General features: G+C 48.8%; 1 pseudogene; it reads right to left on the bottom strand.

Moving 5' to 3' along the window:
• Nucleotides 1-13,295: 13,295 nt before the first annotated feature.
• LOC126488096 (Golgi apparatus membrane protein TVP23 homolog B-like) overlaps nucleotides 13,296-15,151 on the bottom strand; it is a 5,044-nt pseudogene continuing 3,188 nt past the window's right edge.

Below are 15,151 nucleotides of genomic sequence, written 5' to 3' on the forward strand. Positions count from 1 at the left end.
ACACACACACACACACACACACACACACACACCAGAGCCACAGAGCTCCAAACACAAGGAGGTATCCCAAAGATCCACACAGACCCTTTGGGACATGAAGAGGCATGCTGTCATAAACTGATATTCCATAAAGCAACAAAGAGCACATAGACATCACTAGCTTATACACGCAAAGACACTTGCATGCACACAGACACAGGCTGGTCAGTCACATACATGAACATACAGAAGCAATACATACATGAATGCAGGCACTGGGGATGCACATTGCTCACCCTCAGGGACAAATACACAACGCATACACACACAGGAACACACAGTAGTTCATGCATGCAAAGTCACACAGCTTATGCAAAAGCATAAACACAGGGCCAGGGACACAAACATGCCCTGTGCAAAAGTACAGTCCCGAGTATACACACAAAGGCACACCACCTACCTAAACAGACAGCACGGATGGACACACTCTTTAGACATGGTTACAAGGACTTGCTACCTCACTGCAGCCTCACGTCACATACACCAACACACATGGGCACAAAAGATGCAGAAGCGTAGTTTATTTCATGTATTTATTCTTAGCAGGATTTACTCTGTGCCAGACGTTTCCCGAGGTTTAGAGCATTGCCTTTTGGTTCTCACAACAGCCCCCAAGAAAGACTGATGTTTTTATCATGCGTAATGTACAGGTAAGGAAACTGAGGCACAGAGAGGGGCAGTCACTTGCCCCATGTACACAACAGGGAATTGACAGAGCTAAGTATGGAAACTGGCCGTCAGGGACACCGACACATCAGACAAGACATACACACACATCACGTGCCAGCCTGCAGTCCCGGGGTCCCACCCCAACCGGCGGTACACAGAGCTGCAGACACACCCAGAAGCGCAAACTGCCGCCCTCGGCGAGGATGTCTCCATGGTCCAGGAATACTTGGGACTCGTGCCCTCTGTGAGGCTGGACGGGAGCTGCGCGCGCAGCGCTGCTCTCTGGGGGCACTGGGAAGAGGGGAGGCCTCACAGGGGTTCACTGGAGAAACTGAGACAGGAATATCGTTGGATGGAGATACAGCAGCAAGGTACAGGAAACGGGACTGGGGTGAACGGGGCGTGAACACGCAAAACCCCCTCCCTGGCAGAAGAGCCAGAACCTAAAGGAAGAAAGGCTTATGGGGAGTTGTAGGCCTGCGCAGAGTCTTCTGGGAAATGCAGTCCTTTTCGGTCCAGCTGGGAGGATCAGGTTGCGCCACCTGCGGGGATTAGCATAAGGGTGTCAGGTCCGGCGTCGGCTTCCAATGATGAGGTCGGGAAGCTTGCTGTTTGTTCTTAAGTTCACGCAACAAATGTTTATTACAGCACTATCAATGTGATTAGTTCAGCTAGGAGCCAGAAGTCAGAGCTGCTGGAAAGAGCCGGCTGTGACGCCCAGCTCCTCAATCTCCACCAAAATTTTGTGTGAATGTGCTTTGTTGAGACAGAGTCTCACTGTGTACCCAAGCTCTCCTAGAACTCACTCTGTAGCTCAGGATGACCACGGATTTGCAACAATCCTCTGGCTTCTAGCAACGCTTTTTTAAATTATTCTTTAATGTTATTAATAATGTTATGCATAAGTTTTTTATTATTACGGAAAGGAGTAAGGTAGAGCCAGCAGAATCTGCTCACTTTAGAGAATATTATTATTATTATTATTATTGGTTTTTTTTTTTTTTTAAGACAGGGTTTCTCTGTAGCTTTGGAGTCTGCCCTGAAACTAGCTCTTGTAGTCCAGGCTGGCCTCGAACTCACAGAGATCCATCTGCCTCTGCCTCCTGAGTGCTGGGATTACAGGTGAGTGCCACCACTGCCTGGCGCCAGGGGGTTTCATTTTTTTAAATTTATTTATTATGTATATAGTGTTCTGGGCACAAGATCTCATTATAGATGGGTGTGAGCCATCATGTGGTTGCTGGGATTTGAACTCAGGACCTCCAGAACAGCAATCAGTTCTCTTAACCTCTGAGCCATCTCTCCAGCCCGCCAGGGGGTTTCTTGAGGATAGGTTTGGGATCCAAACCCTAGGACCATGAGCACCAGAACTGTTGATACCATATTATACCCTGACTGTTTGGATATTGCTGAGGCCATACCTGCAGGCCACTCAACTGTGTGTTTAGGATATATTTTGTTCCCAAATTTATGATAAAACTTTGTTAGAAGGATGTGGTCAGTGTGTTGTAGGGTGTGTGCACATTTGTGTAGCTTGTTTACCTGTGCAGACAGGTATGGAGACCAGAGACTGACCTCAGGTTCTCCTCCATCATCCTCACCTTATTTTCTCTGATGGGGCCATCACTGAGCTTGGAATTCATTGTTTCAGATGGGCTGATGAGCAAGGTGCTCTCTGTGCTGAGTTACTGGTGTGCGCTCAGTGCTCAGCACTTCTGTGGGTGCTGAGACCTGAGTGTGGGTCTTAGACTTGCACAATCAGCGCTGCGCTTGCTGAGCCTCCTCCCGTCCCCAACTTTCTTTCTCTCTTTCTCTCTCTCACTCTCTGTCTTTGTCTCTCTGTCTCTCTGTGTTTGTCTCTCTCTGTCTCTCTGTTTCTGTCTCTCTCTGTGTGTCTCTCTGTGTTTCTGTCTCTCTGTGTTTCTGTCTCTGTGTTTCTGTCTCTGTATCTCTCTGTCTCTGTCTCTCTCTGTCTCTGTCTCTCTCTGTCTCTGTCTCTCTCTGTCTCTCTCTCTGTGTCTCTCTGTGTTTCTGTCTCTCTCTGTCTCTGTGTCTCTGTCTCTCTCTGTCTCTGTGTCTCTGTCTCTCTATGTTTCTGTCTCTCTGTGTCTCTGTCTCTCTCTGTCTCTGTCTCTCTCTGTGTGTCTCTCTGTGTTTCTGTCTCTCTCAGATTTCTTTCTTTATTCCCCTCCCCCACAGGGTTTCTCTGTAGTTTGGAGCCGGTCCTGCCTGCAAGTATGCCTGCAGGCCAGAAGAGGGCACCAGATCTCATTACAGATGGTTGTGAGCCACCATGTGGTTGCTGGGAATTGAACTTAGGACCTCTGGAAGAGCAGCCAGTGCTCTTAACCTCTGAGCCATCTCTCCAGTCCCTCTTTCTTTCTTTCTTTCTTTCTTTCTTTCTTTCTTTCTTTCTTCCTTCCTTCCTTCCTTCCTTCCTTCCTTCCTTCCTTCCTTCCTTCCTTTCTTTCTTTTTTTCTTTCTTTCTTTCTTTCTTTCTTTCTTTCTTTCTTCCTTCCTTCCTTCCTTCCTTCCTTCCTTCCTTCCTTCCTTCCTTCCTTTCTTTCTTTCTTTCTTGACATGAGACCTCAGACCCAGTTAGACCTGTCATCCTGTTGCCTTGTTTACCCAGAGGCTGAGGTAAAAGGACCACAGGTCAAAGACCAGACTAGGAAACATGGAGAGCCTGCCACATGGAGGTGTGGCTTAGCGGGAGTGTGTGCTCAGGAGGGACAAGGACCTTGGTTCTATCCCCAGAGCCACAAAACAAAATAAGCTATACCTACTCCTGTATGTATGTATGTGTTGTGTTTGTGTGTTTGATTGTTTGGGGTTTTGTTTGTTTTCTTTGAGGGGAGGTTGAGACAGGGTCTCACCATATAGCCCTAGAACTTGCTATGTAAACCAGACCAGCCTCAAACTCACAGTGATCCACCTGCTTCTGCATCCCGAATGCTGGAATTAAAGGCCTGAATCAACCCACTCAGCAATTCAAGTCCTCTGCAAGAACAAGTGCTCTTAACCACTGAGAAATCTCTCCAGCCCCAGCCGCAAAAGTGGGGGTTTCACTTTTTAGGCTGACCTCACACTCTCAACAATATTTTTTGCCTGTTTCTCAAGTACCAGGACTGCAGTGTCAGCTGCCACGCCCAGGTTCTAAAGTAATGGCTACCCATCGACATCCACACTCCTTCACAGACCCAGAGTGATAATCCTCAGGTCAGCTGTCACTTCAAACAAAGCCAGATGAGGGAACAAGGAAGACAGATGTAGTCTGGGAAGGAACTGGGGCAAGTGTCTTTGGGAAGGTGTTGGTATGCTGTCAGAGGGCACAGCCCTGTGGGCAGACTTGGCGCATTCTGTGGTCAGGGAGAGGCTGTGTAGCCATCTCCAAACCGCAGGAGCCAGGAGCTTAAGAAGCGAGTGACGTCACAGGCGCAGTGGGCGCAGGGCACTTATTTCTTTGGGTTGCTCTCAGGCTCCTGCAGCTGTTGAATGCTGAGCTGTAGAGGGGCAGAAGCTGGCTGTGGTGCGCCCTCAGCCCAGGGTGTACCAAAGGGCTACAGAGAGCTGGAGCTCAGGGAAGGGAGACACTGGCTCACCAGCTGTCAGAGCAGATGAGCAGGAAGGTGACAACTGCTCTTGCGGCATAGCGCTGCATCCCCCCATGGCATAGCGCTGCATCCCACCCCCATGGCATAGCGCTGCACCCCCACATCTGATACTGGGGTACGTGGAGTTGCCTCAGGAAGCAGCAAGGACTAAAGACTAAACGCAGGGTAGTTTAGTGGTCCAGCCAGTCCACATAAAAACTTATTCTTGTGAGTCATGGCAGCACACACTCAGGAGGTAGACCTAGGAGAATCAGGAGCGCAAGGCTAGCCTGTGCTACTGGAGGCCTTGGTTTCTGTTTGTTTCCCTTTTTGCTTTCTTTCTTTTTTTGAGACAAGTGACACTATGTGGCCCTGGCTGGCCTCAGATAAGGTGGGGATCCGCTGACTGCACTAACTTAATCGGTCCAGGACTTATGCATATTCAAAACCTCAAAATGATTCACAGAGATCTGCCTGCTTTTACCTCCTGAGCCTGGGATCAAGAGCACCACACAAGGTCCTGTTTGGTTCTGTTTAAAAAAAAAAAAAAAAAAAACATAAAAAAAAAACAACTTGTACACAAATGACCCCAGCAACACAATCTTAGTCTCTTAGTCTTTTTTTTCTTTTCTTTTTTTTTTTTTTTTTTTTTGCAAAAATATGGGACAGCCCTGGGGTCCCATCAGCAGGTAAATGGACAGACAAGATGTGGCCTAGTCACACAGTGGACCTTATTCCACGGGAGAGAACAAAGCGTTGACACCTGCTTGCTGGTGAGCAGGCCTTGCGTAGTAGGCAGAGACCCAGCACACAGAATCCTACATTCTCTCTGAGCCTTCCCTTCTTCATCTTGTTTCTGGCATTTTTATCCATCTCTAGTGTCCTGTTCCGTTCCTACGGCTTAACAGAGAGTCGAGAACACAGCGAGTGCTCAGTAAAGGTTTGCTGACATGAAGAACTTGTCTCTTGCTGTGGGTCGGTGTATTGCCTAACCATGGCCTCAGTGCCTGGTGGTATTTCTGACTGTCCATTCCGAGGGAACACAAGGCATGGGCTGTGCTGGGCCAAGGTCCTTCGCAGAGGGCCTTTTAGTGAGGGGGAGGGGGACATTTGGACTGCTGTGTCCAGGAACAGGATAAAACTGGGGCAAAGTAAGAAGGATGATCCAACTCCTAACCCCAGAAAGGGAAATAGCTAGGGGCATTTAGGAAACACCTGCTACTCCTAAACCTCACAGCATTGTGGGCATCTACCAGAGAAGATTGTCGGACATGGGTTTAAACCAATAGAAAAGCTCTTTATTAACTGACCAGCGACTACTCTGAGTGTTTGGGATCCCAGCATAGCACCTAGCCTTTCTCAGGATGAGCACAAAAACCATATCCTAGGTTGACATACTTCAGTAAACAAGAACAGTTAGGCTGGGAGGTGGTGGCACACGCCTTTAATCCCAGCACTCGGGAGGCAAAGGCAGGCGGATCTCTGTGAGTTCGAGACCAGCCTGGTCTACAAGAGCTAGTTCCGAGATAGGCTCAAAAGCAACAGAGAAACCCTGTCACAAAAAAAAAAAAAAAAGAACAGTTAGCCAGAAGCAGAACTATGGACTCTGATGTTTCGGTCTTTGTTTTAGTTTTCGCAGGTAGTGCTATCTGTGTGCTGAGTTTTTTTTTTTTGTTTGTTTGTTTGTTTTTTGTTTGTTTGGTTTTTTTTTTTTGCTTTTGTTTTTGTTTTTTTGAGACAGGGTTTCTCTGTGGTTTTGGAGCCTGTCCTGGAACTAGATCTTGTAGACCAGGCTGGCCTTGAACTCACAGAGATCCACCTGCTTCTGCCTCCCGAGTGCTGGGATAAAAGGCCTGCGCCACCACCGCCCAGCTGTGTGCTGAGCTTTACAGTCCAGTCATGGTGGAGTCAGTCGTGCTGAGGTCTGGGCCCTGGTACAACAGTTGTTTCTCACACTCCTACATCTAACCCGCAACTCGCTGTGCCAGTCTATCCACCTGTCGTCACCTCTGTCACCTCCGTCTTCTTCGTCAGCTTGGACTATCGGGGACTATGGCGAACTATCGTGGTCTATCGTGGACTAGCGCGAACTATCACGGACTATGGTGGACTAGTGCGGTAGCCTCCTCACCCGCTTGTGCTTTGCCCCTAGCCCCAGAGTCTCCTCACAACAACAGTGTCTGTGAATCTGTCTGCACTTCTCAGCTCCTCTCAGCTCCCAGTCCACCCAGGGCTCACATCTCCAGAGCACTAAACCTCTCCATCTTTCCATGCCCCATGTCTGGTCTTCTCCTTCCCCCACCCCCAACCCAGCCATTCCCTGATGCTCCAGGAGTTTTGCACCTCCGTGATCCTCCATGGCGGAGGAGCCTTTCAGTCAGTTCCTGGAGGGACTCCGTGGGCCTCTGCTGTCTTCTCCTGCCTTCTGCCCCCCTCCTCTCTGGAGTCAGCTGGCCTCTTCAGATGGAGCTCTGGAGAACATGTTGTCTCCACTGTGTCCAGTTCCTGGGTCTCCAAAATGGTTCAGCCACTTTGGGGCCGCACAGTCCCCTTATGAAATCTGAGGAACACTGAGTGCTAGGAGAGAAGAGGAGGCGACCCCAGAATGTGTCCCAGACCACCACTAACTCATTCATTCATTCATTCATTCATTCATCCAATCATTCATCATCACCCACTCATGATGACATGGAGTTTTGTCCCCCACCTCAGACACTCAACCCTTCTTTGTGCTGAGAGGGACGCGTTCCTGTGCCTCTTAAAGATTTTGTGCTTGATTCTGACACTGGTTACCCCATCCTACACACTGCACCCAAACCTGCTCCTGCTTTCGGCTCCCCTTGGTTGCGGAACACCCACCTGCTCCACCCTCTTTTCACATTGCCCCTGTGAGGTCATGCTTGTCTCCTGGCTCGTCCCACTCAACGCAGCGACGGCCTCTGGGCTGTGCATTTTGCTGCAGGTGACAGCATTTCCTGTTATTTCAGGCGGAAAAGTGCTCTGTTGTGCAAGTCCTTCATGGTTCCCTGCTGGATGCTTAGGGCTTCACACAGACCCGAGCTGCAGCAAGCAGGAGCTGAGGTCTCGTCACCTGGCTTTATCTAGCTAGAGAGGGGGTGTCTGTTTAGAGCTGCCCCCAGGTCTAAGGGCCAGGCCTACACCCCCTCCCCAGGTACTCTCTCAGTCATTCATTTCTTGTCTTTATTTTCTCAGTGGTGACTGGGTCTGGCCTGCACCGGCTGGCGGGCTACAGGCAAGGGCTCTGGTGCTGTGCCACACTTCCAGACCACTTTTAAGTGTTTATTTTGAGAGATCATCTCACCAGGTTGCTCAGGCTGCCCTTAAAGCCTGATCCCCCTGCCTCTGTCTCCCAGTTGGTGGGATTTTGGCAGTAATGCCACAGTGGTAAGCAAGCATGAGCATGAGGTGCCGGGAGCGAGTCTTGGACTTACTTGCTATATGTTTGGCCAGGGAGATGGTGCTCTGGAGTTGTGGTTTGGTAGATGGAAAGTGGCCGGGCGGTGGTGGCGCACGCCTTTAACCCCAGCACTTGGGAGGCAGAGGCAGGCAGAGCTCTGTGAGTTCGAGGCCAGCCTGGTCTACAAGAGCTAGTTCCAGGATAGGCTCCAAAGCTACAGAGAAACCCTGGGGGAGGGGGTAGAACAGGAGGCTCAGGAGTTCATCATCAGCCACATAAAATTCTTCCCAAGTTTTGAGCCCAGTGGGATCCTCAACTCCCAGGGGACCCAAAAGTGACAGAGTTTAGCTGTATTCACTGGTCAGAGTGCAGATCCAGGGGCAGAATTAATTGCTGTTGTCATAGCCAGTGTGGTAGATGGTACTTGGTACTCCATGGCTAGCCCACAGCCACAAATGCAGGCCACAGTCACAAATGCAGGCTATATTCACATGACCGATACTAGTGATGGTTTGTTCTAAGGTCTGTTGCTGTAACTCCTGAAACCTGAGGTGTTTCCAGAGCCCTCCTGGCTGCTCCAGTTGTTGGGAGTCTATTTTGGCACATCCCCGTTGTGATATTAATGAAGAAATTCAGACATCATGAATCTTGAAAATCATTGTTTTTCAAGACAAAGTTTCTCTGTGTAGCCCTGACTGTCCTGGAACTCACTCCGTAGACCAGGCTGGTCTTGAACAAACGGCGTGACTGAACTTCTTTGCAAGGTCCTGTCTGCAGATTTAAAAAACTGGCCTGGAGGAACAACTCAGCAGTTAAGAAGGTGCCCACTCTTGTAGAGGACCTGGGTTCAGATCCCAGGACCACACTAGGTGCTCATAACTGCCTGTAACTCCATCTCTAGGGCACTCATTGCTTCCACAGGCACCTGTATACACACACACACACATGCACAGGCGCACGCACACACACATGCACATATGCACAGGCACGCACACACACACACATGCACAGGCGCGTGCACACACACACATTAAAGGAAAACTCAAAAGTATTTTTTTAATTTAAGCAAAAATATAAGGAATTGGTGGATACTTGGGACTGGCAAGATGGCTCCAACTGTCCCAATCCCTAGAATCAGCATGATGAAAAGAGAAAGGAGACCCCACGCTGTTCTCTGACCTCATCTTGATGCTGTGGTTGAGCACGTGCATGCGCGTGCACACGTGCACACACACACACATAGTAAGTGTGATTTGAAAGCCAGGTTTATTAGTGTGCACCATTAATCCCAGCACTCGGGAGGCAGAGGCAGGCGGATCTCTGTGAGTTCTAGACCAGCCTGATCTACAGAGCTAGTTCCAGGACAGGCTCCAAAAGCCACAGAGAAACCCTGTCTTGAAAAACCAAAAGAAAAAAAAGAAAAAGAAGTGTAATTTAAAAATAAAGTAAATGTGGAATATGTTCTATTGTATGTATGCTATATCCTCAAAACTTTTTTCTTTTTTCTTTTTTTTAAAGATATATTTATTTATTATGTATACAACTTTCTGCCTCCATGTATAACCAAACGCCAGAGGAGGGCGCCAGATCTCATTACAGATGGTTTGGAGCCACCATGTGGTTGCTGGGAATTGAACTCAGGACCTCTGGAAGAGCAGACAGTCCGAATCCTAAAAACTTTATTATGAGGGAAGACTTGTCAGAAGATATCTCGAAGAGAGCCTGTGGGAGGGCTCTTACCCAGCATGCACCAGGCCCTGGCTTCCACCCCCAGCACTACACAACCAGGAGTGATTCTAGCACTCAGAGGTAGAAGCAGGAGGGTCAGGAATTGAAGGACTTTCTCAGCTACGCAGCCAATGTGAGCTAGCCTGGACTTCGGGAGGTGTGGGAAAGAGAAAGAGAGAAGAGACATCAGGCCTGTCTGCATTCGAATCACTGCTGTGTCAGCAAGGCTGTGTGACCTTGAGTAACTCTGTTAGCCTCTCTGACACTCAGGTGAAATTTGCTTGTTTGATTCCCCCCCCCCAACCCCGCCCTAATTCTCTAATTTTATGGACCAAGCTGACCTTGAATTCAGAGATCCGCCTGCCTCAGTGCTGGGATTAAAGGCGTGCGCCACCACTGCCCAGTTTACACCATTTTTAAAACCTTCTCGGAGCTGTCCTGACAGTAGGTAGGCATGTGACTCGGGAGTAGAGGACTTGGGTTCCACACCCAACGCTGCAAAGCTTAATAAACATACATAACTTACCAAATTACAAAAGGAGCCGCAGGAAACACAACTGTCAACACACACACAGGATGCATTTTCCCGGTGTTTGAACTTCTGTGCGCTAATGCCTCAGCACGGACGTGCTCTCCTGCAGACCGTCATTTTGAAAAGGGGAGGAGGCTAAGCAAGACCTCAGATAGCCACAGCAGCCAGGCCAGGCTGGGAATAGCAGAGGCTTGGGAGACTACAGTGGAAAAATCCAGAAGGGAGTGCGGGTGTTAGGGGCAGGCCTGGGGCCTGCACTCACTGCGCCTCCCACCGGTGACAAAGATGACAAAGTACTGGGTACTAAGCACCTGTCCCTCCCACCCTGAGCTCTTTCAGCTCTGGCTTCTGCAGTCTGGGTGGAGCTCAGTGGATACAGCTCTCCCCTGGGAGCTGGGACTCAGTCAGTGTTGACTCAGGGCTCCAGGGCTCAGGTAGGGCTTCGCTTCTCTCTTGGGGATTGTTGGGTTTCCTCACAGCAGGAAAGAGTAGTAAGACTGGTCCCCAGAGAACAAGGCATGGCTTGGCTTCCTGTTGCCCACAGTGACCTCAAACTCATTACACAGTAGAGCTTGGCACTGAACTGTTAATCCTCCCACCTCCCTCTTCCGAGAGTTGCGATTACAGGCGTGTGGCAGCGCTCGGCTCAATCAGGACTTTTTATTACTTCTATTGGATCCTAATGACCACAGGGGCCTTGGGTTCCAGGTGCCAAGGTGTAAACTTCAGCTCCTGATAGGAAGGGCCAGGTCGAAAGGGCACGCAAGGGAAAACGCGGACGGTACAGCCTGCCTCAGGAACCAAAGGCTTTGCAGGCAAGGGACAAAGAGGGACAAGCTCACTCACAGGTCGGGGAGAAAAACAGGCACTGCAAGTTTGGGGATCCCAGGAATCCTACCTATAGCATAGAGAGTACCTGGGCCTCCAGCCAGGCTCCAGCCTGAGGCAGGAGAGTCAGTAATGAAGACTACTGTTCAGCATTGTTTTGTTTTGGTTGATTTTGGGTTTTTTGAGAAAAGGTCTCATGTAATCCAGGCTGGCCTCGAACTCACTATGCAGCCAAGGACAATATTGAGCTGACTGATCATCCTGCCTCCATCCCCACCATCTGTGACCATCTGGGGTCACAGATGGGACTGGGACGATACTTTAGCCACTTCTGAACCACAGTTCCCAGAGCACACCTTACTGGTCACCAGATATCCCAAACCAGTTAGAGGCAGGCAGATCTCCGTGAGTTCGAGGCCAGCCTGATCTACAAGAGCTAGTTCCAGGACAGGCTCCAAAGCTACAGAGAAACCCTGTTTTGGGGGAAAAAAATACCGAAAGTCTGTCCTTATAGCTCCTGTTTATGTTTGATTCCCCTGTGGTGACATTGCCAAAAACCTTAGCTCTTAGGAGGGAGACATAGAAGATGAGACGTTCAAAGGCAGGCCTGGTAACTTAGTGACTCTATCTCAAAATAAAAATAACAAGTGTGGTGCTGTAAGCGAGCCAGAGAGCGACAGAGGGAAACAGAGAGCTAAAGAGAGGGAAAGGGAGGAAGGAAGGAAAGGAGGAACAATGGACCCAGGTGTAGCTCTGTAACAGACCACTTGCCTACCCATGTAACACCTGGGTATAGTGATTATTTTATTTGTGTTTTAATAAATAAAGTTTGCATGAAGACCAGAGTGCAGAGCTAAACCTCTAGAGGCCAGGGAGTGGTGGCTCACACCTTTAATCCCAGGACTAAAGGCCGCCCTGGGCTACACGAGATTGATTCTGTCTAAAAAGACAAACGGGGCTCACACCTTTAATCCCAGGACTGGAGAAGAATGTAAGGCAGGAGTTCAGTGCGATCCCGGTGGATCTGAGGTTTGGTGGTGAGCAGTACAGTCTGAGGTTGGTAGAGGTGAGAACTCTTTAGTGGCTGGCCGCCTTGCTTCGCTGATCTGCAGCTTGAACCCTGTTATCTGTCTCCGGGTTTTTATTACTCATGTTACACTGGGGTTTGACCCAGCACTGCAGAAATGAGCCAGGGGAACTGTGTAGAACTGGGTAAGGCTTCATGAAGTGTGAATTGTGATCCTGGAAGAAGTCACAACGTTTGTGCCTTATGCCCAATTCATTGCTCTCCCTGGGGCCTAAAACAGCCTGACACCAGCTGGAATACATGGCACCCTTGTGTCAGGCCTGACTCTGGGAACAAGGAATGGCTTCAGAGCCTTCCAGACAACAAGTGGCTTTGTTGACCTCTCTCTCTCTCTTGCTTTGTAAACTGTTGTTTTATATAAATATAAAGTTATGCACCTGCCTAGCTAGACTCTTAATAAAAACTCTTCTTCAATAAACATACATTTAAAAAATGCCAACAATGGACAAATGTTTTCACAACATAATCTAAAGATTCCAACAAAATTCACAGGAGCTACAAAAGAATACAGCTGCCTACAATAGTTTACATTTGGTTTACTCTATTGTCTATTGCTTTGTCTTAGGAGATATCCTTAATACAAATGTGTGATTCACAATATTCCCATTATAACAAGAAAAAAGATTCATACAATGTTCGATAGACATTTATTATGCCAAGTATTTAAACAATTACGCCCACTGTTACATAAGAATAATATTCTTATTAAAAGGCAGTATTTCATTAAGCCACCGACCACTAAGAGGTTTTAGATGGTTCCAGAGTGAATTGTGGCCACAAAAGAAACACAGCAGCAGCAGCCCCGGGGGGTCCACCACACAGCTACAAATACCCATTTACATCAAACAGACCTTGAGTAAATGACTTAGTACCAAGTAAAAACAAAATTTAGAAATCAGTTAACACAACTGTCCTAATTTAGCTTTTACCTGCTTTTATAGATGTCTAAGATAAGGAATTTTATCATAAAGTACACATTAAAATGAATAACTTTCTAATTCATACATAAACTAACATGTTCACCCTTACATAAATCAAGACTTACCTCTGAGAACAATGTACAGAAATACTCTGCAAACAGAGACGAGACAGACTGAACACCTCTTCCTACATTCTATGGATTAAAATGCAAAGATCCATCAGGTGGAGGACACACAAACTTGGGACATGTTGCTGTCATAGGACTGTCTAAACACACACGCCACCACCAGCCGCAAACTCTGACTGTCTCCAGCAACACCAAACTTTCTAACCCCATACAGTTTACGATGAAACCAGGTTTCCTTCTTTTAAATTATGCTTTTAAGAGAGAAAATTGACACAACACCCCACTGCAGCACAAACTGAGCTCTGAAGAGCAAGAATCTTGTCCGCCGTCCTTGGCATAGGCTCCATCTTCACTCATGGCTTCTGGCCATCCCCAGCATTTTGTCTTAGGAATGGCTCTCCAAGATATGAGGTAGCCACGCTGGTTAGTTCTTACTGCCCACTTTACACCAGATATTACCACAAAGGCTGGCGCCTTGCAGCACCACACCCACGATTCCCACAGCCAGCCCCTTCACTCTGAAGGAAAATCACCCGCAGGACTGGACAGGCAATGAGCCCTAACCAAAAGAGTCTTCACTCAGCTTCAATTTTTTGTTTGTTTGTTTTTTGGTTTTTTCGAGACAGGGTTTCTCTGTAGCTTTGGAGCCTGTCCTGGAACTACCTCTTGCAAACCAGGCTGGCCTCGAACTCACAGAGATCTGCCTGCCTCTGCCTCCTGAGTGCTGGGATTAAAGGCATGCGCCACCACTGCGTTTGTCTCAAATGCCCAGTGGCTCTGCCCATCCTCATCAATATGATCCCACCAAGGAAGGCCAACCATTGGTCTACCAGTGATGTTCTTCCCTGCCCAGAAGTCACATGACAGCAGCAAGCTAATGGCCACCAGACAGGCAACGAAGATAGACTACAACCACACTGAAGGAACAGGTGGAGGAGGGATGCCTCTGGGTGTGTCTGGCTTTGGATTTTCTTGGTCTACTGGTTGTCTCCTTTTCTGCATCAAACAGTGAGCCGTCTTCAGGTCACCATTACTGCCCTCTACATAGCATCCCCAGCCCTGCGCCTCCTGGGTCCCCGGTCCACCCGACCCTCGGAGAGCACAGAACTCTAGAACTGACCCGAGCCCAGCACTTCTGCCCACCCACCCTGCCCTTCCTCCAGCTCAGGCAGTGGGCAGACACACAGATACAGCAGCCTCAGAGGCTGGACAAGACCCCCGCTTTGTTGATCTCTTGGCCAGGATTGAATACCGAGGATGTCCCACCTGTGTCTTCCTTTCTTTCTTCTGCTTTGGCCTCGAACTCACAGAGATCCGCCTGTTTCTGCCTCCCGAGTGCTGAGATTAAAGGCGTGTGCCACCACCGCCCGGCCGGACCTATGTGTTTGACCATTGAAACTGACCATCTTGTGATGGGGCAGTTCCTGGGTATTTGTCCTTGTGCTGGTGCGGGTCTGGGTGTTGGCAAGGCTTCCCAGTTACCTCTGCTGAGAGAAAGCACCAAAGACAGGGAGAAAGGGGCGTGGCCAGGTCTGTCTCCGACTCTGTCCTGTCTCCTCTTACTTGAGCCACCCCATTCTGCCTCGCTCCCTTCCAGCCCAGCGCAAAGACCTTTAGAGACATTGTTATATCGTTTGTTTATGTGTGCGGCTGCATGGAGGTATGCGCATGCGTGTAAATTCCTGTTAGAGGCCAGAAAAGAGCATCAGATCCCCTAGAGCTAGAGTTACAGATGGATGTAAGCGACTGGATGTGGATGTTGGGACCCAAACTCCAGTCCTCTGAAAGGACAGCCATTTCTGCAGATTTTAATGGAAATTCAATGTAGCTGGCGCCCTGCCCCCGAAGCCCAGTCTCCCATCTTTTTTTTCTTTTTTAAGATTTACTTACTGTGTAAATAGTGTTCTGTCTGCCTGCACCAGACCTCATTACAGATGGTTGTGAGCCACCATGTGGTTGCTGGGAATTGAACTCAGGACCTTTAGAAAAGCAGGCAGCGCTCTTAACCTCTGAGCGGTCTCTTGAGCCCCTCCCACCTGCCTTTCAGTCACAAGGTTGCAGAATCACGGAGGAACTGCCTTTTCTGTCTCCAGGCTAGGTCCTGTTGCGTAGCCAGGCGGACCTTGATTTCAAGATGTCCTGGTCTCAGCCTCCTGGGTGCTGAAATTATAGACAGGTACCATCTAAGCATCACTGATATGCATATATA

This window comes from Alexandromys fortis, unplaced genomic scaffold (assembly GCF_014885135.2).
Source record: "Alexandromys fortis isolate MF-2015 unplaced genomic scaffold, M_Fortis_MF-2015_v1.1 scaffold_161, whole genome shotgun sequence".
In the NCBI taxonomy this organism is placed as follows: domain Eukaryota; kingdom Metazoa; phylum Chordata; class Mammalia; order Rodentia; family Cricetidae; genus Alexandromys; species Alexandromys fortis.